Source organism: Danio rerio, chromosome 3 (genome assembly GCF_049306965.1).
Source record: "Danio rerio strain Tuebingen ecotype United States chromosome 3, GRCz12tu, whole genome shotgun sequence".
In the NCBI taxonomy this organism is placed as follows: Eukaryota; Metazoa; Chordata; class Actinopteri; order Cypriniformes; family Danionidae; genus Danio; species Danio rerio.
In genome coordinates, this window is record NC_133178.1 from 12323051 (window position 1) to 12349754 (window position 26704).

The following is a 26704-nucleotide window of genomic DNA, read 5'->3' on the forward strand; positions in this document are numbered from 1 at the left end:
AACTCTGAGGTTTTTAATCGATTGTGCATTTGTTGGACCCTTCTACTTGCATTAAAGACACAAAATGTAGGATTTTTGAATAACAGTAAAAAAAAGAATTTTATTCTTTATGAATTATAGTATGAATTCATACAATCTAATTTGTGCAATTTCGTACAATTTGCTCATCACCCAATGACAGTTGGGGTTAGGGGTGGGGTTGGGTGCCACGCCTCCTTTTTTAAAATCGTACCACTGAACTTCGTACGAATAAGCCACTAAACTGACCAAACGTAGAATGCTTACATTTCCTTGTGAGATCAGGCTGGTCTAGCATGTTTGTTATCCCGATATATTAAATTATTGAATATCAGCATATGTCTAACATGTTCATTATGCTGATATATTGAGTTATTGAATATCAGCACACGCACCGCATGTTCGTTACCCCGATTTATTAAATATGGATATGTGTCTAATATGTTTGTGATAACAATATATTAAATAATTGAATATCAGCATATGTCTAGCCAACGCAATCTCACAACAATTCGTGGCTAATTCGCATAAATTCATACAATCTAATTCGTACAATTTAGTATGATTTGCTCATCACCCAATGACAGTTAGGGTTAGGGGTGGAGTTGGGTGCCACGCCTCCTTTTCAAAATCATATTTTTTTGTACGACTGAACTTGTGCAAATTTGTACGAATTAGCCACTAAACTGACAAAACGTAAAATACTTACGTTTCCTCGTGAGATCAGGCTGAAAATGACGATCAATATTGTTTTTTTTTTAAGGGAGATAATGAGATCTTAAGAGAGATGCTGAACTTGCTTTGGAAAATAAAATTACCCTTAATTTAATGTTTTCAAATATATTTTGCAAAACTGATATAATGTTTTGCTAACAAAGCCCATTTAAAAAAAAAAATGCTGTTCAAACATTTTCTTAATTGACAGTTTTTACAGTGTATTTACAATAACCACCATGTATTGTCTTATTTGCCGTGCTTCATTATGGCCCGTTTCCACTGAGTGGTACGGTACTGTACATGTCAGTGCGCTTTTATGTTCGTTTCCACTTGTCAAGAGGTACCAAAAAGCAATTAGTACGTTACCACTTTTTGGGTACCTTTTCCAAAGGGTGCCTAGCACAACAAAAGGTACCAAAAGGTAGAGCTAGATGCTCAGCTGAATGCTATTGGTTTAGAGAAGCATCTCTAGCTCATTCACAAGCCAGGAGAAAGAAAACAAAGGAAGCACACATTTTAAATACACAAGCAAAACATTACATCGTAATACTATACACATATAATAACGAGCCATGGATGATCCAAGCTCAAACAAACCTTGTCATTGTCTTGATGTACAGCCACAAAGCCAAGAAAAACAGAATCTGCCGTGTCCTGTTGTTGTTGCTGCATGGCCGTTTGAAATAACAAACTTATTGAGCTGATGATAATAACGTTCACGTGAATATTGAAGTGCTTCTGACATAAACAAATCTAAGAGTGAAGAGCAATAAAACAAAAGAAGCAAGAAAAAACAAAGGAAAAAATGATTCTTTCAGCAACATAAAACATTAACAAACTGCCATGTTTAATTATTTTCATTGCCTTTTGGACTATTATGAACTCTGATTGAAGAAATTACTTTCTAACAAGAGGTTACATGTGCTGGTGAAGATTAAAGATGCTGATGAGACGTTTGCACTGACTGTAGACTATATTGCATGTTTTTAAACCCAAAGAAGGACTAAATGTATGCTGTGTGTAGTTTTTCTGTAGTTGATAACATATTGGAGAGTGTTAAGGTCTGTATGTGTTCATATATGTTGCACTTATTTAATATAATTGCAGACGTTACACTAGGCTCTCATTGATCTGCTGTTATAATCAAATCATGTTCATAGAAAGGTTAGTAATGAACATTTATACACAGTATTTATGTGTAAAAAGCCTCTGTTGTGTGAGAAGTGCTTCTCATATGATATGAGAACGACCTGTACAGCTTTACTTTGAAATGTCTTTGAGCAAGAATGACGTCGACTACATTTTTTCTGTCGAACACCACGCCCACCATTGGTACCTTTTTTACAGTGGAAATGCAAGCCTGATAAAGGGGACCCACACCGTAGCGTACCGTACCACTCAGTGACAATGTACTTGCAATTTACTTGAAGATGTGGGTGATGTTTTTCTTCAGTTCAGGTCTTGAAGCAAAACCAGCCTGTGCAAGAAATGTAACATTATTTACAATATAATTAGCTTTGATCCACTCATTCATGCAACCACAACTGTTTGCCTGTTATATTTCGACCTATAATAATATGCATTCTACTGGTGTGCGTGTTCTATATCTATTTATACATTTATACAGCAGTTCTGCCTGGTTCTTGAATCTGATTGGCTGATAGCCGTGCAATTTTTCTGCAATAACAGCACTCGTACAGACTCTTCACTCTTCTGTATTACTCACCTGTTTTTTCATCACTTTAGACATTACGCTAGAGAATCATTCAAATATTCTACTCTAATGTGACGTATGTGAAGCAGCAAGGGTTTCAGCTGTTCTGACGTCAGCTGCAGATGTGAATGAATGGCGGAAGAAAGTTGTTCCTCATGCAAAAGGGTGTTTAGACTCCATGTTTGATTTTCTTTTTTATATACACAATAAGGCGGTCGAACTGTTGTTTGTTCTCTTATTTATGTACTTTGACCTGTCCACCTCGTTACCTTTATATGCACACACACACACACATTCACAAGCTTGGAACTGTTAGGTTGACTATAATTATAGACATAATTCATTTACTCAATCCAGGCTCATTCTGGAAACATATTCCCGCGGAAGTTTCTGGAGACCACGAAATACGTACCAAGAGGTACGTATTTGTGCAGTTTTTGTTTTCGCGAATCCGCTAAACCGTGCCGCGCCTGCGCTGTTCCCGCGTAAAGCTGCCGGAGGCCGATGTCAAGTGACCGACTGTCTAACTGACTGAATGATTGACTGGGCGGCCGGCCAATCGGCCGACCCACCCTCCTCCTCCTCCTCTTTCCCTAAACCCAAGCAACAATTTACAAAAGCCACCCAGAAAAAGAATAGCCCTCGTCTGATTTCGACCGTTCTTACCCTGTTATGAACTCGTTCACTTTATTTTTTGGATTCTGTTTTTGTCTTACCTGATTTCTGGAACGGCTCTTCCCCGGACTCGAACACGGTAGTCTCCGTCACCTCCTCCTCCGAGTCTCCACACCGTCAGCGTACACGATGAGCTAAACGTACAAACTGGTTGCGGCGGGAAAGCCCTTCTCACGGAGGTGAGCTGTCAGCCAGCAAGCGAAAAGAGGAGCGGCATCACACCGCCCTGTACTGTTCGCTTGAAAAAATGAAATGCAGACATACGTACCTCCAGCCACATAAATCGCGGTCTCCAGACACATCCGCCGGACTACGTTTTCAGAATGAGCTTGGGTTGCATTTACTTCTTCATTTTAAGGTGTATGGATGGCTAAATGTGGGGCGCCACGGTGGCGCAATGGGTAGCACGATTGCCTCACAGCAAGAAGGTCACTGGTTCAAGCCTCGGCTGGGTAAGCTAAATTGTCCGTACTGTGTGTGAGTGAATAAGTGTGTATGGATGTTTCCCAGTGATGGTTTGCAGCTGGAAGGGCATTCACTGTGTAAAACATATGTTGGATAAGTTGGTGGTTCATTCCACTGTGGCAACCCTCGATTAATAAAGGGACTAAGTTGAAAAGTAAATTAATGAACGAATGGCTAATCCTCTCTACTATATCAGCCCCTGAGAGCTTTCATCAAATTCCATGAGGCAAGACCACAAGAATTCTCATGCAATAAAACAATAAACTTTCTAATCTGAGAGGAAATCAGCCAGGAAACCAGTTATTCAACACTTTTAATCACCTACACTGTAAGAAAAAAAATCGTAAAAAAAAGATCAACTGACTGGCACAACAGCTGCCAAACAAAAACCATAAAATTACGGTAAAATGCCTTTGTTGAAATAAAGTGCAAAAAAAATAAATCTACAGATATTTTCATTAAAATGTTAAGAGAAAAACACTGTTATTTTACAGACTTTTCCTAGATTATTACGATCAAATCCGTTCAATAAAGGTATACACTAAGAGTTTTACAAAGAAACACTGTTATTATACAGACTTCGCCTAGATTATGATCAACCATCATCAATAAAGTGACTGCACTAAAAGTTCAAGAGAAAATGTTATTTAAAAGAATTTTCCCTAAATCATTACGATTAAACACCTTTAATAACATGCCAAGACATGCTCATGATCGTAATTTAACAGTTTTATTTTGGATCAAAATTTTTTGGAAAAAACAACAAACGAGATATAACTAATTAAAATTCTTACAACTTTAAAAATTACAGTTGTTACATTTTATTGAATAGTGTTTATGTAAATCATGTAGAGGTTTAAGTTATATGGAATGATTCAGTTACAGATCTTAAATGAAATAGAACTGTAACGTGAAGGGGACGCTGACAAATAAGTGCAGATCCAAAGGCAAGCAACAGTCAACACAGGGGCAAACAGATGTAACATTTTGCAAGGAATCCAGAGTCATGGTCAAATAACAGCCAAATGGTCAGTCCCAGCAGCAAACAACGTAAACAATTAACAAACAAAGCAAGGCAAAAGAAGAGAAACGCGTCATAATGTTCACAGTAGCAGTACAACAAGACTAAGCAATTGGTGCGTGCGTCTGTGCTGCTTTTAAAGTTCATGTAATCAGTTCATAACGATCCTCAGACTGTGTGTGTGCAATCAGTGGAATCTGAAACAGGTGTATGTGAGCACTCTTAAGCAGGTCGCACACCAGAAGCGCCGCTCGGTGCTGCGACACGGCGCGTACATGACAGTTTAAAGTATCGCACACCAGACGCGCACATTCGAATGATATTTAACATGAAACTAATCAGATGGCGCTCTGTGGCGCGGCTGAAAAAATAACTGTGTCCTGAGCCGTCGCCGGGGCGCCGGTGTGTGTATCCTGATAGAAACCTATGTTTAGAATTCTAAAATACATGGCGCTGCGTGGCGCTGCGCGGCGTGCCGCCGAGCGGCACTTCTGGTGTGCAACCTGCTGTAGTGTGTTACTTTATTAAATGGATTTGACTGTAATAATCTAGGAAAAGTCTGTAAAATAACAGTGTTTTTCTGTAAACATTTTAATGAAAATATCTGTAGATTTATAATTTTTTGCACTTTTTTTCAACAAAAACATTTTACCATAATTTTATGGTTTTTGTTTGGCAGCCGTAGCTGCCAGTCATTTGACCTTTTTTACGATTTTTTATTTTTTTTTACAGAGCAAGTAATTACAATTTATTACTTTAATTTTACGTAATTTTAAATTTACCTAAAAAACAGGAAAAAACATTGTAAATAATACGTAAATTTTTTATAAAAAACAGACAAATTGCTGCAATTTGTCATTACTTGTATAGTACATAAAATAACAGTCAAGGCGTTAATTTACTGATATTGTTTGTAATTTTTACGAACTTTTGAATATAATTTAAAATAACAGAAAAAATACTGTATAAATTGTAGCAGATGTCATGTGTGTTTAAGATCTTATGCCAGTTCACCTAGGAACTAATTAAGGCGGAGCTAATTTCAGGGGGAACTATAAAAATGATGCACCACTGTGAGTAGAGACAAATGCATTCACTTCCAAGCATTCAACAAGCTAAGGAATGCTTATGCTTTTCTTGAGTTTCTCCCTTCCGTAACCAGCCAATGAGGTATGTTTGTTTTGTATGATTTGATGGTTTTGTTTGATTTGAAGTGTGGTGTTGTTGTTTGTTTGGTGTGTGCATTTAACTGTTTGTTTATGAGCGGTGCTATTTATAAAGTTAAATTGTATTAGTTAAGATTATGTGATCCAGTGTTATGTGTGACCTTAATGTGGTGATTTGGATTAATTTGATATGGAAATGCACTGTTGTAATTCATTGTTGTATGTTTTTTAGTTCTTACATCTGGTACACCCCTGATGTCTTGTGGTTTGCTCTATGTTGAGAACTGAAGACTTGCTATGAAAATAAACCAGTCAGTAGAAACCAAAGACTCTTGCTCGTTTGTTGCTGGAGGGAGCTACAGTAAGAACTCACGGCTCATTGCGAGTATGAAAGAAGAAGCAGGACAATTTAACCAATGAACTCAGTCAAGTATTCTGTTGTGCAAAGCAACGAAGTGAAATTATACATGGTTCAGCAATATCAGAAGGAAAGGACATTGCCGGTGTAATATGGAGACGCAAGCATAACTTGAAGAGCAGCACAAGTCAAGACCAGTAGTAAGAGTGGTGCAGTTAAGTGTGATTAAAGGTACCTAACTGTGGTTAATGGCTGCAAAGACTTTAAGTATTGTTTAGTGTTTAATATTGTCATGTTCCTTTCAAAATGTTGGTGGTTTATTATTGACTTGTATGTAAATTAAGTACTGTTTAACTGCCTGTTTCTATTGCTATGAAATAAGGGTAAATTTCACTTTCAGCGTTTAATCAGATTAAGGCATGATTTATGGTCTTAACTTTAAATTAAGGAATAAATAATAAAGAAAAGGATTTTAGAAGTGATAAAGGAGAAATTTAAACCATGTCAGATTTAGGTGAGCGGCCCATGGATGATAGAGTGAATCAGCAACTTGCAACTCAGCCCTCAGTGAGAAGTAAGGTGGCAACGGAAACTTCTGATGCTGTGGAGACTGAGCTACAAAGAGGAAAGAGGACTCGTAAGCTGACTGAAAAGGGTCAGAAGTTGCAAGAAGAGAAGTTGGAAAGGTATGAACAGAGATTCAAGGTCCGTTATGATAAATGGAAATCTCTTGTCAAAGAAGTAAAGTGGTTATTATCTGAGTCTTCTTCAATTGAATCATTACAAGATGTTATGGTAAGAATGACAAAGGCTTCTGCAGTTGTAGGCACTGGGTATGAAGATCTACGCCATTTGAGTATTCCTGACCATGATACACGCCGCCGAGTAGACCATTGTGAAGCAGTCACAAAGAAAATGGAGGTTTTGGTGAAGCATTATTTCGAAGGGAATAAGGAAATGGAGTCTGGATGGAGTGACATTGAGTTATCTGAAGAGGTCAGTGTGGGCACAAGGATTTCTAGAACATCTACATCGTCTCAAAGTAAGTCAAGATCTTCTAAGTTTTCAAGTTTATCTGCTGCCAAAAAACAAGAAGCTGCTGCTGAGGTTGCTGCTAATGAAGCCACTTTAGAAGTCTTAAAGGAACAGGATCGTCAGTTTAAGGAACTTCAGAAGCTTGAAGCTGAAGATAAAAAGCGTATAGCTGAACAAGAAGCTGATGATTTGAAGCGCCGTGAAGAAGAGGCTAAGGTGAAAGCTCAGCATGAGGTGGAAAATGCAGCTAGACGTAAGTTATTAGAAGATAAACGCCGCGAACTGGAACGTTTGGAGACAGTTAAGAAGTTAAATGCAGCTAAAGCACGTATGCAGATATATGAACAGAGTGAAGCTTCAGAAGATGATGAACTTTTGAGTGACTTGTCTCATGACTGTGAATTTAAAGAAATCCATGTGGATAAAAGACACCACAGACCTGATAGTTTGTCAACAAAAAATGTCACTTTACAGCCAACAGTGACAACTCCACAAATAGATAATACTTCTCTTGTCAAGGCTTTGACTGAATCTATGAGAGTCAATCGACTTCCTGTGCCAGAACCAATGGTTTTTAATGGGGATCCACTTAAGTTCAATGATTGGAAAACATCCTTTCAAATGTTAATAGAGAAGAAATCCATTCCTGCAGTGGAGAAGATTTTCTATCTACGGAGGTATGTAGGAGATTCTGTCAAAAAGGCTCTTGAAGGCCATTTTCTTCTTGGAACAGATTCGGCTTATTGTTCAGCTTGGAAGATTTTGGAAGAAAGATATGGAAATCCATTTCTTATAGCCAAATCATTTCGAGAGAAGCTTTATGCTTGGCCAAAGATTGGTCCCAAGGAAAGTTTGGAACTACAAGAGTTTGTAGATTTCCTTCGTAGTTGTGAGGCTGCCATTCCTCAAATTAAAGAACTTGAAGTGTTAAATGATTGTAATGAGAACCAAAAAATTCTTGCCAAGCTGCCTGATTGGTTAACTTCAAGATGGAATAGAGAGGTGATGGAAACTGAAGAAAATACTAAAACATTTCCAAGTTTCAGCCAATTTGTTAAGTTCCTCACAAAGGAAGCCAAGATTGTGTGCAATCCTATAACATCACTTTATGCTCTGAAATCAAGCGATAAAGAAGGAACAAGGACGTTGAAGACTCGAAGCTCTGTGGGAAAGGTGTTGGCGACTAATTCTGGTGGAGACAACCTCGTCTTGGTGAGTTGTGTTTTTTGTCAAAAAAATGATCATAGTCTTCATAAATGTCATAAGTTCATGGAGAAGACAGTTGTTGAACGACACAAGTTTGTCTATAAGAGGATGTTATGCTTTGGATGTTTGAAGCCTGGACATCAATCAAGGATTTGTCAAAACAGAAGTGTCTGTGACATTTGTGCAAAAAACCATCCTACCTGTCTTCATGAAGATCGTTCAAGGAGTGTTGGAAATCATGGGGTGACTGAAAGCTTTAAGAAGAGTACAGATCCTTATCAGCATAGACACACAAGAGTTCTAAATGAGGCAACTTCGAACCAGGTAATGCAAGAAATTAATAATACCTGCACTTCTTCTATTATACCTGTATGGGTGTCTACAACATCTGAACCAGAGAAAGAGGTTCTAGTATATGCTCTCCTTGATACACAAAGTGATACAACCTTTATTCTTGAAGAGACTACACATGCACTGGATGTTAAGAAGGAAGCAGTTCAATTGAAACTTGCAACTATGGCTTCAAAGATTACAGTCGTTCCTTGTTTTAAAATGAAGGGTCTTCAAGTTAGAGGATTTTATTCAAAAACTAGGATTCCTCTGCCAACAACCTATTCAAGAGAGTTTGTTCCTGCCAGCAAAGATCACATTCCTACACCACAAACAGCAAGAGTATGGCCTCATCTTGAACATATTGCAGATGTCCTTGCTCTTCGACAAGGTTGTGATGTTGGCTTATTAATTGGATACAACTGTCCACAGGCTCTTCCACGAGAGGTGGTGGCTGGTGAAGGAAATCAACCTTTTGCACAGAGGACCGATTTGGGATGGAGTGTAATTGGTCATGGTAATCCATGTGTTGACTCTGGCGATATTTATGGAACAAGTCATCAGATTATTGTGAGGCAAGTAATGCCAAGTATACCTGCTTCTGTCAATCTCAAAACGAAGGTGCACTATGTCTGTCGAACACAAATCAAAGAAGTGGTTTCTCCAATAGATGTCATCAGGGTGTTTGAATCTGATTTTTGTGAGCAAGAATCTGAGGATTGCTGTATGTCTCAAGAGGATCTTCGATTCCTAGGGAAAATGAAAGCAGGTACATCATTAAATAAGGCTGGACATTATGAGATGCCACTACCATTTAAAGGTGACGGGCCTAACTTGCCAAACAATAAAGTCTGTGCAGTATATCGTCTCAAATGTATGGCAAGAAGATTTAAGAAGGATATGCAGTATTACAGTGATTTTACTGCTTTCATGAATGAAATCATTGCCTGTGGAGATGCTGAGAAGGTTCCACCTGAAGAAGCTGAGAAATGTTCAGCATGGTACATTCCTCATCATGGAGTGTATCATCCAAAAAAGCCTGGAAAAATTAGAGTTGTTTTTGATTGTTCTGCAAGGTTTCAAGGAACTTCTTTAAATGACCATCTTTTGACAGGCCCAGAGCTGACAAATACTCTAGTGGGTGTCTTGTGTCGTTTCAGGAAAAATCCAGTTGCCATTATGTGTGACATAGAACGTTCGAGGTTACAGAAGTAACCCTTCGTTCCCCGAGGAGGGGAACGGAAGTGCCATGAATGGGAGGATTCGGATCAGAAGCCGCTTATCTGGAGAGTATTGAACGGGCCAATGAATGAAATTAATTGGCAGCGTAAGCTTGCGCAGGTGTGCGACATCTGCAATCATCTCAGCATATAAGCACACCTGAAGCCAGCAGACGCCATCCTTTTAAGCTGAAGAGACTTTCAAACAGCTAAGGGACAGTCATTATGGCGACGGAATATGGCACTTCCGTTCCCCTCCTCGGGGAACGAAGGGTTACTTCTGTAACCTCGAACGTTCCCCTTCGGTTGGGGAACTTCAGTGCCATGAATGGGAGAATATGGAAAGCGCCATAATGACTGCACCTTACCAACACCCCCGATGAGGAGATAGTCAAGCAAGCGTGACGCACCCACATCATGGGGGGCGCGGTCCTCCAACGTGTCCCTGGCCCTAATTTATCCTACTTCAACAGAAGTTTTACGGATTTAGATATATTTTTTGGGAAGTCGTGAGCATCTAGATAATTCTAGGAAATACGACAGTACGTTGGGAAGCGTGCAATCCCGATAGGGAGGACGCTGCGGAGGCCATCCGTTACCCAAGGGGGGGATAGATGGCAGAATTTACCTATGGACTAGCCCTAAAAAGGGGGAGTACGCATAGCAAAGAGTGGTTAGCGGAGAGGGAAGACACGGGTCCGCCCAGGGGGGGGACTTAACCGTGGCGGAATAAGCATATGGGATCGCCTAGTGGGGATCACGCATAGCAGGCACCTATACCCAAAACGCGGGCTGACCAGCGGGCAGACCTACAACGTAGTGGGCCAGCAAGTGACTCCTCCGCTGAGTCAGTGCTGGGGGCCACGGAGGAATCTGCAGGGCTCACCTGACGGGGAACTTTACTGACAGATAAAAAAGGCGCACGTACCTCCGTGTTAGGGAGAATGGCGCAGCAAGCGTGTTTCAACACCCTACCGAGTTGTCTCCTCAATCACCAAAGGGTTACCTAATACCCTTGAGGAAACCGGCTCCACTCGCAGATTGTAAAACCTTGCAAATGTGTTGGGTGTCGCCCAGCCCGCAGCTCTACAGATGTCTGTTTGAGAGGCGCCGCGTGCACGCGCCCAAGAGGATGCAACGCTCCGAGTGGAGTGTGCACGTACTCCCGGGGGACACGGCTGACCTCGACTCGAATAAGCGAGTGAAATGGCATCCACAATCCAGTGGGATAATCTTTGTTTCGATACGGCACTTCCCTGCTGCCGACCGCCATAACAGACAAAGAGCTGCTCAGATGATCTAAAATTCTGAGTACGGTCCACATAAATGCGCAGAGCGCGAACTGGACAAAGTAAAGAAAGGGCTGGGTCTGCCTCCTCCGGGGGCAGCGCTTGCAGGTTCACTACCTGATCTCTAAAGGGGGTGGTAGGAACCTTGGGCACATAACCGGGGCGGGGTCTCAGGATAACGTAAGAGTAATCCGGCCCGAATTCCAGGCACGAGTCACTGACCGAAAATGCCTCCAGGTCCCCGACCCTCTTGATGGAGGCCAACGCAACCAGCAGAGCTGTCTTCAGGGACAGAAATCTTAGAGATACTGATTCGAGTGGCTCAAAGGGATCGGATCGCAGACTCGTGAGAACGAGGGCGAGATCCCAAGAGGGCATGAGAGGGGGGCGAGATGGATTAATTCGCCTAGCACCCCTAAGGAACTGGATGACCAGGTTATGCTTTCCCACGGTGCCGCCAGCTACCGCGCTATGATAAGCGGAGATGGCGGCCACGTAAACCTTGAGAGTGGAGGGCGACAGCCTGCTGTCCAACTTCTCTTGAAGGAAAGAGAGCACAACACTAATCTAGCAATTTCGGGGGTCTTCTCTGCGAGAGACGCACCATTCAGTGAATAGACTCCACTTCAGGGCGTAGGCGCGCCTCGTGGAGGGGGCTCTAGCCTGAGTGATGGTATTAACCACCGCAGTCGGTAGGTTACCTAAGTCTTCCTCGCGTCTAGGGACCACACGTGGAGGTTCCAAAGATCGGGGCGAGGGTGCCAGATGGTGCCCTGTCCCTGAGAGAGTAGGTCCTCTCTCAAAGGGATCCGCCAGGGGAGGGCCGTCGCGAGGAGTGAGAGCTCTGATATCCAGGTCCGGTTGGGCCAAAGGGGCGCAACTAGCAGAACCTGTTCCTCGTCCTCCCTGACCTTGCACAGAAACTGCGCGAGCAGGCTCACTGGGGGAAACGCATACTTGCGCATGCCCCGAGGCCAGCTGTGGGCCAGTGCATCCGTGCCGAGAGAGCCCTCGGTCAGGGAAAAAAACAACTGGCAGTGAGCGTTCTCGGGGGAAGCAAACAGATCGATCTGGGCCTCCCCGAATCGCGCCCATATCAGCTGAACAAACTCGGGGTGGAGTCTCCATTCTCCAGGGCGTAACAGCTGTCGTGAGAGCGCATCGGCTGCACGATTGAGCGTGCCTGGGACGTGAATGGCGCGCAGCGATTTCAGCCGCGGGTGACTCCAGAGGAGCAGACGGCGGGCGAGCTGAGACATGCGGCGAGAGCGCATACCCCCCATGCGGTTGATATACGCCGCCGCCGCCGTACTGTCCATCCTGACCAGCACGTGTTGCCGCTCCAGCACCGGTAAAAAGCGGTGGAGAGCGAGGAACACTGCCAACAGCTCTAGGCGATTGATATGCCAATGCAGCTGGGCACCCTTCCAGAGGCCCGCAGCCGCATGCCCGCGACACACGGCCCCCCAACCCGTGTTGGAAGCGTCTGTTGAAACAACAACAACATGGCTGGACGCCTGTCCTAGAGGCACACCGGCCTGTAGGAACGAGGGGTCGTTCCAAGGGCTGAGGGCGCGGCGACACAGCGCAGTAACCGAGACCCGGTGTGTGCCTGCGTGCCATGCGCGTCTGGGGACCCGATCGTGAAGCCAGTGCTGAAGTGGTCTCATATGGAGCAACCCGAGCGGCGTGACGGCGGCTGCGGATGCCATATGCCCCAGGAGCCTCTGAAAGAACTTCAGTGGGACCACTAGTTTGCTGTCGAGCTCCCTCAGACAGTTCAGCAACAGGCGAGCGCGTTCCTCGGAGAGGTGCGCTACCATGGTGATCGAGTCCAGCTCCATCCCGAGAAAAGAAATCCTCTGCACGGGGGCGAGTTTGCTCTTTTCTCGGTTGACCTGAAGCCCCAGTAGGCGGAGATGCCGAAGCACCTCGTCCCTGTGCATAATCAATTGCTCCCGCGAGTGGGCTAAAATCAGCCAGTCGTCGAGATAACTGAGTATGCGAATGCCCGCGAGCCGAAGGGGCGCTAGGGCACCCTCCGCGAGTTTGGTGAAGACCCGCGGAGACAGAGAGAGCCCGAAGGGGAGGACCTTGTACTGCCACGCTCGACCCTCGAACGCAAACCGCAGAAATTGGCGGTGGCGTGGAAGAATGGAGACATGGAAATACGCGTCCTTCAGGTCTATGGCTGCAAACCAATCCCGAGGACGAACGCATTGGAGAATGCGCCTCTGCGTGAGCATTCTGAACGGCAGCTTGTGCAGACAGCGGTTCAAAACGCGCAGATCTAGGATTGGCCGTGACCCACCGCTCTTTTTGGGTACGATGAAGTATGGGCTGTAAAACCCACTCTCCATCTCGGCTGGAGGAACCGGCTCGATTGCACCCTTCGCCAGGAGGGCAGCAATCTCCTCTCGCAAGACAGGGGCGGACAGGGGGTTGACCCTGGAGAAATACACGCCCGTAAACTTGGGGGACCGTTTCGCGAACTGAATCGCGTAACCGAGTCTGATTGTGCGTATGAGCCACCGCGAGGGGCTGGCCCGCGCTAACCAGGCAGGCAGAGCCCTCGCTAATGGAGTCATCGCTACAATCGCTGACGTACCAGCGGTGGGGCAGCGCGGAGTGGGTGTGCTGATCCGGGAAGCACGAGGGTCCCGCGGAAAAGCTGGAGGAGAGCGATTCGCTCTGGCTCCGCACCCTGACTCCTGAGAGGGGGCTGGAGGGCTGAGGGAAGGGAGACCGTCCCCCCAGCGCTCGTGAGCCACTGGCGAAGCACGTAGAGTCTGCGAGCCGGAAGGCAGCGCGTCCCGGACTGGCAGAACTCGTGCAGTCACATCCGGGGAAGGGAAAAAGTGCTCTTTTACTGATGTTTTGGTGGCACTGAAAAGTACCGTTGTTATCGGGGCCCCGCCCTCCAGCGGGGAAAGAGCAAGTTTCCTCTTCTCCGGATGGCCTGTCTCAGGGACGCTTCGCGGTCCGTTTACCGGACTTAACGGCGCCCTGGGCAGGAGGGGCTGCCTGCTTTCGAGGTGAACGCCGCGCCCGCTTGGCCGGAGGCGCAGGCGGGGGCGGGGCAGCACTCGTTGGCGGGCGCCCTCGGCGAGGAACAGCGGAGGTGGATGGCTCGGCGGGCGGAGCGGGCTTACGGCCACGCCGATAGATGACATTGCCCATCGCATCCGACTGCTCTTTCACCGCCTTGAATTCCTGGGTGAATTCACCGACGGTGTCGCCGAACAGGCCAGCCTGGGATATGGGCGAGTCAAGAAAGCGAACTTTGTCAACGTCGCGCATATCGGCCAGGTTTAGCCAGAGGTGGCGTTCCTGAACCACAAGTGTGGACATCGTCCTCCCCAGCGCACACGCGGCGGACTTAGTAGTCCGAAGAGCATAGTCGGTCGCGGTGCGCAGCTCATGTAATAAGCTTGGGTTGGACCCGCCCACGTGCAGCTCGGCCAGCGCCTGCGCTTGGTAGCGCTGGTAGGTGGCCATCGCGTGCAAAGCTGAAGCAGCCTGGCCCGCAGCCTTATAAGCTCTGGCTCCGAGGGAGGCAGACAACCTACAGGCTTTGGACGGGAGGCGGGGCAAACCCCGCCACGTAGAGGCGCCGCGCGGACAAAGATTGACCGCGATAGCGCGCTCCACTGACGGGATCGCCTTATACCCCCTGGCAGCTCCGCCGTCAAGGGCGGTGAGGGCGGAGGCACTCGCAGCACGGGCAGAGAAAGGTGCCCTCCAGGACTGCGTGAGCCTACTGTGCACTTCCGGGAAGAAGGGGACGAGAGGCTTCGAAGGCTTCGCCTTCTGGTCCTCTACGTAGCACCCATCTAGTCGGTCCGGCCGCGGAGCTGGGGGATAAACCATCTCCAACCCCACGGCCGAAGCAGCCCGGGAAAGCACGGCTAACATGTCCGCTTCAGGATCCGATTTGACAGCGCTCTCCTGCCCGGAGGGGGCGAGCGGGTCCGGATCTTCGTCAGACAGTGAAAGCCCACCCTCCGATGCCGCGGAGGACATCTGATCTCCGGTGTCAGCGAGTGTGAGAGCTACCATCTGGTTAGACGGATCACTCTCACCACCCGAAGCTTGGATGGAGCGCCGTGAGGAGCGAGAGGTCCGCGAGCCCGTGGGCGGCGGATTAGCTCCCGCTGAAACCCTCAGATCTGCCCGAGCGCCCGCTGCTTTTTTAGAACAGGAGGCAACTGGGGTGGCTCGCTCTCTTGCGAAAGTTAGCCGCGATCTTAGCTGTGCAACGGTCATGGCATCGCAATGACGACATGAACCGCCCGCGAGCACCGCATTAACATGCTGGACCCCCAAACATGCAATGCAGTGATCGTGTCCATCATCCGGAGACAGGAAACCCCCACATCCAGAAACGCACAGTCGGAGCGCCATCCTGAAAAGGACGTGCTGCACGACTGTGTTGCTCTTTTAGGAAAGTTGCAACTATACGCACCTCTCTGGAGGACCGGACCCAAAGAACCGCAGGCAAGGGAGTAACCCAGCTCGACCGTCTGCCACCGCGAAGACCCACTCTGGACCGGGAGACACACTCGTTCGCTCTGAAGTGCTGATCAGCAAGAGGAACCCTCATCGACTCACTCAGAAAGGATCTGAAGCGAAAAGGATGGCGTCTGCTGGCTTCAGGTGTGCTTATATGCTGAGATGATTGCAGATGTCGCACACCTGCGCAAGCTTACGCTGCCAATTAATTTCATTCATTGGCCCGTTCAATACTCTCCAGATAAGCGGCTTCTGATCCGAATCCTCCCATTCATGGCACTGAAGTTCCCCAACCGAAGGGGAACGCATGTTTCATCAGTTTCATGTCAAAGCAGAGGACCGAGATTATCTTCGATTCTTATGGTGGGACAACGGCAATTTGGAAGCTCAACCCTCAGTGTATAAAATGAAAGTTCATTTATTTGGTGCAGCTTCTTCCCCAGGTTGTGCAAATTATGGTCTTAAACATCTTGCTGCTGAAGGAAAAGGAATGTTCACTGAAGATGTTATTAGGTTCATCCAAAGGAACTTTTACGTTGATGATGGATTAGTAAGTGTGCCAACTGAAGCTGAAGCAATTGCCCTTGTGACTGAAGCTAAGAAACTCTGTAGCACTGGGAAACTTCGACTTCACAAGTTCATTTCCAACAGTAAGAATGTTATCGCTTCAATTCCTCAAGAGGATCTTGCTAAAGGAGTAAAGGATTTGGATCTGGATCTGGGTGAGATGTATGTGGAGAGAGCACTTGGTGTTCAATGGTCAATTGCATCTGATGAATTCCAGTTTAGAGTCATTGTAAAGGAACATCCATTTACTCGCAGAGGAGTGTTGTCAACGATAGCATCTGTGTTTGATCCACTTGGATTTATGGCACCATTCATTTTGGTGGGCAAGAAGATCCTACAACAGTTGTGCTACAACAAGGCTAGTTGGGACGATTCATTGCCTGAAGACTTGCAATCTCGATGGGAACGTTGGCTTTTAGATCTGCCAAATTTAGCTGATGTGAAGATCCCACGATGTTATGCTCCACAGATAAGTAACGAAGCCATTCGTTTTGAACTCCATCATTTCTCTGATGCTAGCATCTCAGGATATGGGGAATGCTCCTATCTTCGAACAGTCAGTGCATCAGGTGAGGTTCATTGCTCTTTCGTCATGGGAAAGTCACGAGTTGCACCAACAAAAATAACTACTATTCCAAGACTAGAACTTTCAGCTGCAGTGGTCGCTGTACGGGTCAGTGATATGCTGAAGAAAGAATTGGACATTAAGGATTTACAGGAATGTTTCTGGATTGATTCTAAGGTAGTTCTGGGATACATCAACAATGATGCTAGGAGATTCCAAGTTTTTGTAGCTAATCGTGTTCAACGTATCAAGTTGAGTACTGAATCGAATCAATGGAAATATGTAGGCACTGAAGACAATCCTGCAGATTCTGCTTCTAGAGGTTTGATGGTTGAACAACTAGTGGCGTCAAGTTGGCTCAAGGGACCAAAATTCTTGTGGCAGAAAGATCTTCCCAGTGATGAAGTTAAGGTGGGAGATGTGATCACAAGTAATTATCCAGAGCTTCGAAAGGTTCAAGTTTTCAATATCCAAGCAAATAAAGAAAAATCATTGTTAGAACGTCTTCTCAAATTCTCGGTCTGGGCAAGGATGGTGAAGGCCATTGCCAGACTTAAACGGTATGTAAGAGAAGCTAAAGGTTTTGAATCCAAAGCTTTTGAACCTACTACTTTGGAGCAAAGGAAAGATGCTGAGCTCTTTATCATTCGGTTAGTTCAAGAAGCAACCTTTTCCCATGAAATGACAAGTCTCAAGAAACAACTAGCATTTACATCTGATGCTCAAACCAAAAGCCAGTTGTACAAGTTAAGTCCTTTCCTGGATAATCGAGGCATACTCCGAGTTGGAGGTCGCTTGGCAAATGCAACTCTTCATTTAGACGTAAAATATCCTGCCATTCTTCCAAGGAAAAATCATTTCTCAGCATTACTAATCAAACATTATCACGAACGAGTACAACATCAAGGGCGAGGAATGACCGTGAATGAACTTCGGTCCAATGGTATATGGATTCTTGGATGCAGTAGTGCTGTTTCTTCTCACATATACAAATGCCTGAAATGTAGGAAATTTAGAAGGTGTGTAGAAGAACAGAAAATGGCTGATCTTCCTGGAGATCGTGTGCAGCCAACTCCACCTTTTCTATTGTGTGGAATGGATTGTTTTGGACCTTTTTATGTTACCGATGGTAGAAGGCAACTCAAACGCTATGGGTTATTGTTGACTTGTATGTGTTCAAGAGCCATACAAATTGAAATGCTTGATGCTCTGTCTACTGATGCATTTATTAATGCTCTCTGCTCCTTTATAGCCATTCGTGGAACAGTTCGCCAAATTCGATGTGATCAGGGTACGAACTTTGTGGGGGCAAGCAGAGAATTTATGAACACATTGAAAACAATGGATCAAGGGCAGATAAAGAAACTTGGCTGCGAGTTGATCATGAACATTCCATCAGCAAGTCATATGGGAGGTGTCTGGGAAAGACAGATACGTACCGTAAGAAATGTTTTGACTTCTGTTCTTGACCAATGTCCTGGGGCACTTGACAGTACTTCCCTGCGAACTCTGTTGTATGAGGTTATGGCTATTGTGAATAGCAGGCCTTTGACTGTTGAGCATTTGAATGACCCTCTAGGTCCAGAACCTCTTACCCCAAATCACATCTTGACAATGAAGTCTATGATTGTGGAACCACCACCTGGAGAGTTTGTCAAAGAAGATCTTTATCTCCGTAAACGATGGCGCAAAGTGCAGTATTTAGTCAACAACTTCTGGTCGCGCTGGAGAAAGGAGTATCTTTTAAATCTTCAGCAAAGACAGAAATGGAATAAGAATCGCAGGAATGTTAAAGTGAATGACATAGTTATCCTTAAAGATGATGTTTTACCACGTAACGAGTGGAAATTGGCAAAGGTGGTAGACGTGTACCAAGGAAAGGATGGCAAAGTGAGACAAGTCAAGTTGTTAATGAGTGACTCTTCGCTTGATGGAAAGGGTAAGCGATTGTCTAAACCAAGTTACCTTGAGCGTCCAATACAGAAGGTAGTCATTCTTCTTGAAGCTGATTGAAGACCGCTTGATTTCACACTATCACTCCATGGGTTGCCTTAATTTTCATAATTGTGTTTAAGTGTGATTTATAAAAAAGGAAAAAATCACAAGTGATTTGGTGGGAGTGTAGCAGATGTCATGTGTGTTTAAGATCTTATGCCAGTTCACCTAGGAACTAATTAAGGCGGAGCTAATTTCAGGGGGAACTATAAAAATGATGCACCACTGTGAGTAGAGACAAATGCATTCACTTCCAAGCATTCAACAAGCTAAGGAATGCTTATGCTTTTGAGTTTCTCCCTTCCGTAACCAGCCAATGAGGTATGTTTGTTTTGTATGATTTGATGGTTTTGTTTGATTTGAAGTGTGGTGTTGTTGTTTGTTTGGTGTGTGCATTTAACTGTTTGTTTATGAGCGGTGCTATTTATAAAGTTAAATTGTATTAGTTAAGATTATGTGATCCAGTGTTATGTGTGACCTTAATGTGGTGATTTGGATTAATTTGATATGGAAATGCACTGTTGTAATTCATTGTATGTTTTTTAGTTCTTACGTCTGGTACACCCCTGATGTCTTGTGGTTTGCTCTATGTTGAGAACTGAAGACTTGCTATGAAAATAAACCAGTCAGTAGAAACCAAAGACTCTTGCTCGTTTGTTGCTGGAGGGAGCTACATAAATAATACTGTAATTTCCCTGTATAAAAAACAAAAATGTCAGTAATTTGTCTTTAATAATAAAGTACCTAAAATGAAAGCCAAACGGTTAATTTAGAGAGACTGGTTGTCATTTTACTAAGTTTTGAATATAACGTGAAATGACAAAAAATTACAGTAAAAAATTTAAGGATATTTTCTGTAAAATTAGTTGTTTTTTTTTTACAGTGTATCCTGAGCCTCCCTCTCTGGCCTCGACTTCACCCTCTCTACCAGAGCAGGTCACTAGCCATGTTTCTACTCAATGATGTGAGTAAAATTTATAAGCAAAACTGGAATATCGCAAAAAAGACTTGCGAATACAGTAAAAGTGAAAGAGAACAAAATTGTCACTTAAACTAGTGCCAAATACCAAAAATAAAATAACTGGATTTGATGCGGTAGGAGAAGCTGCGGTAGTCTATTCCTTATTAGATGATCCGTTGAAAATAATGCTTTTTTTAGATGTTAATATTAGTATGTTTGTCTTCAAGGATATCTATAATTCAATTCAATTCACTTTGATTTTTATTGTGCTTTTAAAATGTAGACTGTGTCAAAGCAGCTTCACATAGAATATTATAATAAATTGAAACTGTGTCAGTCCAGTTTTCTGAGTTTAAGTTCAGTTCAGTGTGGTTTATTCAATAGTAATATTTAATATTCAATACTGAGAGTCCAAACACTGAAGAGTAAATCCATCGATGCGCAGCTCTACAGGTCCCGAACCATGCAAGCCAGTGGCGACTGTGGCAAGGAAAACTTCACCAATTGGCAAAAGTGAAGAATTAAAAAATCTCGAGAGAAACCAGGCTCAGTTGGGCACGACCATTTCTCCTATGGCCAAACGTCTCGTGCAGAGCTGCAGTCAAGAAGCCGGAGGCTGGAGAACCCTGGACATCAGCGAAGACTCGGTATAAGCTAGTTGTGTTACAAAACCATGACAAAATTCACGTTTAGAAGATATAAAACTGATATAAACATGTAAAGCTTAGTAGTTTGTCACTTTCGTCCAAATAGATCAATGTTTTTATTCATGTCAACTCGTACTTCAGTTTCTCATTAAATCTTCTAACATCTAACACCCGATGCGATACAGCATTTGTTGTTGTCTTAGAAATAAGTAATATTGATTACATATTATATATATATTATTTACATAATGCTTTCAGTGTATTATAACAGCTTGTCACCCAGTGATAAGCACAGTTATTCAGCATAATTAATGTTAAAGTGAGCGGCGTTCGTCTGACAGGTCTATTTGCAATGGATAGCACCCTCCTAATGGATACTAAATAAGACGAAATGACCAAGCCTCTAACCCGAAATATACAATTTCATTGAAACTCCAAGTTATTTTATAAGAGAGAAGTTAAAGGCCTACAAGTCCTTGGATGCCTACAAATTTGTTCTGTGTGGTCTTGTGCAAGAAATAATGCTCCATGATTACCAGATTCAAAACTTTGTAGTGCTAAAAACCGAGGTCTCTAATTAGCCAAAGACAAGGAAAGAAGACGGAACTGTACAAAGCCTGGATAATTAATCATCAACAAGCAAAACAACCTCATTCTGACAGCGAACTGCACCTGAACGGCAGGGTATGTGAACTTACGTTTTTACATTTCATCCTAAGCTTTCAGTGTCTGCAGTTTAATTCACCATGTTTAATTGTTTTTGCTGAAATCATTGCTGCAATCAAAAATAAGTAATGTGTATGATTTAGCATAGCATGAACTTACCTGATATGAAATGAGAAATGCAGAGTCTAGCATTTTTAATTAGGGCCTCTGTCGTTGGCATTAAAAGCAGTGTGGTGTACGGTAAAAGTTATGTTGTTTGAATTTGGCATCCTACCGCACAACACAACATGTTTGCTATTGCAACCGGTCTTTTTTTGCAACCTGTGTGACGTCGTTTGGTAATTCCTCTTTTGGCTGCCTTTTTAAAAAGGGAGGCTACTCTATGTGTCACCCTCTCCTAATTTTTCAGTCAAAATTGTGTCAAACATTGAATAAAAATACTTATTTAGAAGCACTTCCGGGGACTTTAATAAATGTGCCTCAAAAGGCAATCCTAATGCACGTGTGGTGGTGTTTGGAGATGCGGTGCACAGACGCTTTTGACAGATCTGGAGGTAATGAATAATATAATAATAATATTGGAATGGTTAAAGGTTTAAGAAACCCTCGAGTACTTTTTTGAGACTTTTACAGATTTGTGTGTGTTGAGAATCAGTTAAGACAATGTTAGCACCTATCAGCTGTAATTGTGGGGAAAACTGGATAATTTTGAGCTTTAATCAGCTAATTTCATCTTCCGGGTTTAAAATAATTTTTGGGGTTTTTATGTTGAATTTAAGCAAACAAATTAAGTTTAATAATGTTTAACTTAATTTGTTTGTTTAAATTCAGCCCAAATAAATTGTTTACAACCACTTAATGTAAAAAAAAAAATAGTAAATCCAAGGAATCATCTTTAAATAATTTTTTTCAGTGTGATCAATACTTTCTTCCTTTCATGTTTGGGATCATATTTAATGCCTCTGTGTGATTGGTAAAGTGGTCTCAATTTTACAGTAGTCACTTGTATCTGTTGATCTGGGTTTTGGCTTTGATAGGATCTCTGCCAGATGCTTCACTCCAGGGAAAATGGTCTTCACATCAACTCATGACCAGACACGGGTCTTTGTGAAGCTTTTATTGTCTGGAATTTATGATCGTGATTTGATATTTAAGATAAAGGTGCAAAAGTGTCTGTGGGATAGAGTATTTGAGCTCTGCATCAAGACTTATAAGCTCCGACGTACTTTTACACGGTCAGGTATACAACTATAAGTCTTAGATTTATCTCTGAGTAAATGATGATGTACTTTTCTTTTGTTTAATTATGTAAATTGGCATGGTAAATCTTTACCTGACACTTAAAATGTTATATTGGCTATATTTTGTAGTCTACTGCAATCATTTATATCTTGTAGATTATTTAGGCTGGAGTTTCCACAATCTACGACCAGGATTGAACATGCATTTGGGCTCAGATGGATGGAGCATAAAGGGCGAAGCAGTGGCGCAGTAGGTAGTGCTGTCGCCTTACAGCAAGAAGGTCGCTGGGTCGCTGGTTTTTGCCTCGGCTCAGTTGGGTTTTTTGTGTAGAGTTTGCATGTTCTCCCTGTGTTCGCGTGGGTTTCCTCCGGGTGCTCCGGTTTCCCCCACAGTCCAATGACATGCGGTACAGGTGAATTGGGTAGGATAAATTGTTCATAGTGTATGAGTGTGTGTGTGTGTGTGTGTGTGAATGTGTGTGTGGATGTTTCCTAGAGATGGGTTGTGGCTGGAAGGGCATCCGCTGTGTAAAAAACTTGCTGGATAAGTTGGTGGTTCATTCCGCTGTGGCGACCCTGGATTAATAAAGCGACTAAGCCGACAAGAAAATGAATGAATGAATGAATGAATGGATGCAGCATGGTGCACAGCAAATGACACCTGTTGATTTCTGACAGTCACTGACTTGGAAGCATGAAGCTGCCTAACATTACTTAAAGAAATTAGTTCACAGTTATATCCTGCCTAAGAACCAGAACTGACTAAGATGTGTTTGTGAGCATACGTGGATAATACTCAGAGCAAGATTGGGTGAATGATGAATAATTAAATGAAAAGAATAGATGTTTAAAATATTGTCAGCTAACTAAATTTATTTGGGCAGCACGGTGGCTCAATGGTTAGCGATGTGGCCTCACAGGATGACGGATGCTGGTTCAAGTCCCAGCTGGGCCAGTTGGCATTTCTTTGTGGAGTTTGTATGTTCTCCCTGTGTTGGCGCCGGTTTTCTGTGGGTGCTCCAGTTTCCCCAACATTCCAAAGACATGCGCTATAGGGGAATTGGGTAAACTAAACACAAAAAAAGGCTTACATACATTTACCCTTTGCCGTGCGATTTGTTACTCACTAAAGTCAACTGATTAATTAAAAACAATTGGTTTACTCACTTTTTAAGTACTGATTGTTTAGAAAGCAACAGTTTTACTCCATGAAGTAAAATTGACTATCTTTTAAAATAAACTTTTTTAAAAGTTAAGTCAACTAATCACTTACAAGCAACAATTATTCAATTTCTAATGTAAAATCAAATAATCGCTTTAAAAGCAACAGGGTTACTCCCTTTTTTAAGTAAAGTCAATGGGTTTACTCTCTTTTTAAAGGGGTGGTCCACTATCATATCATATTTTAAACTTTAGTCCGTGTAATGTAGCTGTGTGAACATAAACAACATCTCTGAATGTAATACGCGCAAAGTTCTATGTATCAAAAAAATACACCCGAGCTAATGAGATCACAAGCGCATCTGCTTACACACATTCACCCTGCGCAGCAAAGGGGTGTGACCAGAGGCGGTGTAGCGCTGTAATGTAACAGACAAAGCTAAAATGCCGTCTAAATACTGCTATTTCTACAGAGCTTGTTCTGTTTCTGTGTTTGGGCTTCTAAAGGACACGATAAAAAGAGAGAAGTGCTTACAGTTTAATTGTGATTATGTTCCAGAGACTTATAAAAATATATAGCTAGCATTTGACAAAGGAGAACTTCCAGAGTCTCTCCCAGTTCAGTGCTGGATTTAGCTAAAAACTCCTCAAAAGAGCAGCAGCTCCAACCATAATAGACAAAGCTGTGGATAGTGAGCCACAACCTGTAAGTGTTTTTATTTGTTAAAATTGATCAATTATGTGCACAGTTTCTAGCATTAACGTTATGTTGTAGCGAAGATGTAAACAAGGATGTAAACAACGGGAAATGCTGTTTGGCACCGCTAACAGTTAAGCTACAAATTCATATTTATCCGTTTTTAACTGCTGTAAACAGTCACAATCTTCAGTAGCGCTGCAGTGTCTCCCTATGCTGCTACTTTCCCTGCGTTATGCATCTGAAATTACAAACTCGCAAAAGATATAAGAATGTTTCATACTATTTATACAAGTTTTTTTCCGAATATATGTGAAAAACAGTTGTCAGATGTTGTTTTAGAGAGCATACAGTCATTTTCTACAAGTGAAGCATGAGCACACATTGCTTTGCGTCTTATAAACACAACCAAGCCTTAAAAATACACTGTGGACCACCCCTTTAAAGTAAATTCTAGTCGCTTTAAAAGCAATACGTTTACTCACTTTTTAAAGTAAAGTCAACTAATCACCTTAAAAGCAACAGTTGTACTCTTTTTTTTTTAAGTCAACTAATTGCTTTAAAAGCAATGGGCTTACAAATTTTTTTATTTAAAGTCAACTAATCTCCTAAAAGCAACAGGTGTACACATTGTTTTATGTAAAGAAAACTAATCGATTAAAAAACTACAGATTTACTCACTTTTTTAAAGAAAAGTCAACTAATTATTTAACAATCAACAGGTTTACGCACATTTTAAAGTAAAGTCAACTAATCGGTTTAAAAAACAACACAGGTTTACTCATTTTTCTAAAGTAGATTCAACTAATCATTTAAAAAAGTAATAGGTTTACTCACTTTTTTTTAAAGGCAGCTAATCGGTTAAAAAACAACAGGTTTACTCACTTTTTTAAAGTAAAGTCTACTAATTAGTTAAAAAGCAACAGGTTTACCCATATTTTAAAGTAAAGTCAACTAATCGCTTAAAAACGACAACATGGGTTTACTCACGTTTAAAAAGTAGATTCAACTAATCGCTTAAAAAAGCAACCGGTTTATTCACTTTTTTAAGTAAAGTCAACTATTCTCTTAAAAAGCAACAGGTATACTCACTTTTAAAGTAAATTCAACTAATCCCTTTAAAAGTAACAGGTTTACTCACTTTTTTTAAGTAAAGTCAACTAATTGGTTAAAAAGCAACAGGTTTATCTACATTTTAAAGTAAAGTCAACTAATCGGTTAAAAAACAACATGGGTTTACTCACTTTTTAAAAGTAGATTTAACTGATCACTTTAAAAGCAACAGGTTTACTCACTTTTTAAAGTAAAGTCAACTAATCGCTTACAAAAGCAACATGTTTACTCAAGTTTTAAAGTCAACTAATCGCTAAAAAAGCAACAGGTTTACTCACGTTTTAAAGTCAACTAATCGCTTAAAAAAGCAACAGGTTTACTCACGTTTTAAAGTCAACTAATCGCTTAAAAAAGCAACAGGTTTACTCACGTTTTAAAGTCAACTAATCGCTTAAAAAAGCAACAGGTTTACTCAAGTTTTAAAGTCAACTAATCGCTAAAAAAGCAACAGGTTTACTCAAGTTTTAAAGTCAATTAATCGCTTAAAAAAGCAACAGGTTTACTCACGTTTTAAAGTCAACTAATCGCTAAAAAAGCAACAGGTTTACTCACGTTTTAAAGTCAACTAATCGCTTAAAAAAGCAACAGGTTTACTCACGTTTTAAAGTCAACTAATCGCTTAAAAAAGCAACAGGTTTACTCACGTTTTAAAGTCAACTAATCGCTAAAAAAAGCAACAGGTTTACTCAAGTTTTAAAGTCAACTAATCGCTAAAAAAAGCAACAGGTTTACTCACGTTTTAAAGTCAACTAATCGCTTAAAAAAGCAACAGGTTTACTCACGTTTTAAAGTCAACTAATCGCTTAAAAAAGCAACAGGTTTACTCACGTTTTAAAGTCAACTAATCGCTTAAAAAAGCAACAGGTTTACTCAAGTTTTAAAGTCAACTAATCGCTTAAAAAAGCAACAGGTTTACTCACATTTTAAGTAGTCAACTAATTGGTTAAAAAACAACATGGGTTTACTCACTTTTTAAAAGTAGCTTCAACTAATCCTTTTAAAAGCAACAGGTTTACTCACTTTTTTAAGTAAAGTCAACTAATCGATTAAAATAGCAACCGGTTTACTCACTTTTTTAGGTCAACTAATTGCTTTAAAAAAAGTGAACAAACCCATTGACTTTACTTTTAAAAAAAGTGAATAAACCTGTTGCTTTTAAAGTGATTAGTTGGCTTTACTTTAAAAAAAAAGTGGGTAAACATGTTGCTTTTAAAGTAAAGTAAACTAATCACTTTAAAAGCAACAGGTTTACTCTGATGGTGCAGTTAAGGTGTTTTCCACGGTCAGAAAGTTTTCAAATAAAAAAAACGTAACCTGAGTTTGCTTTTAAGCTGTTTTCTGCAGTTTCCAAATTTGCCTATTTCC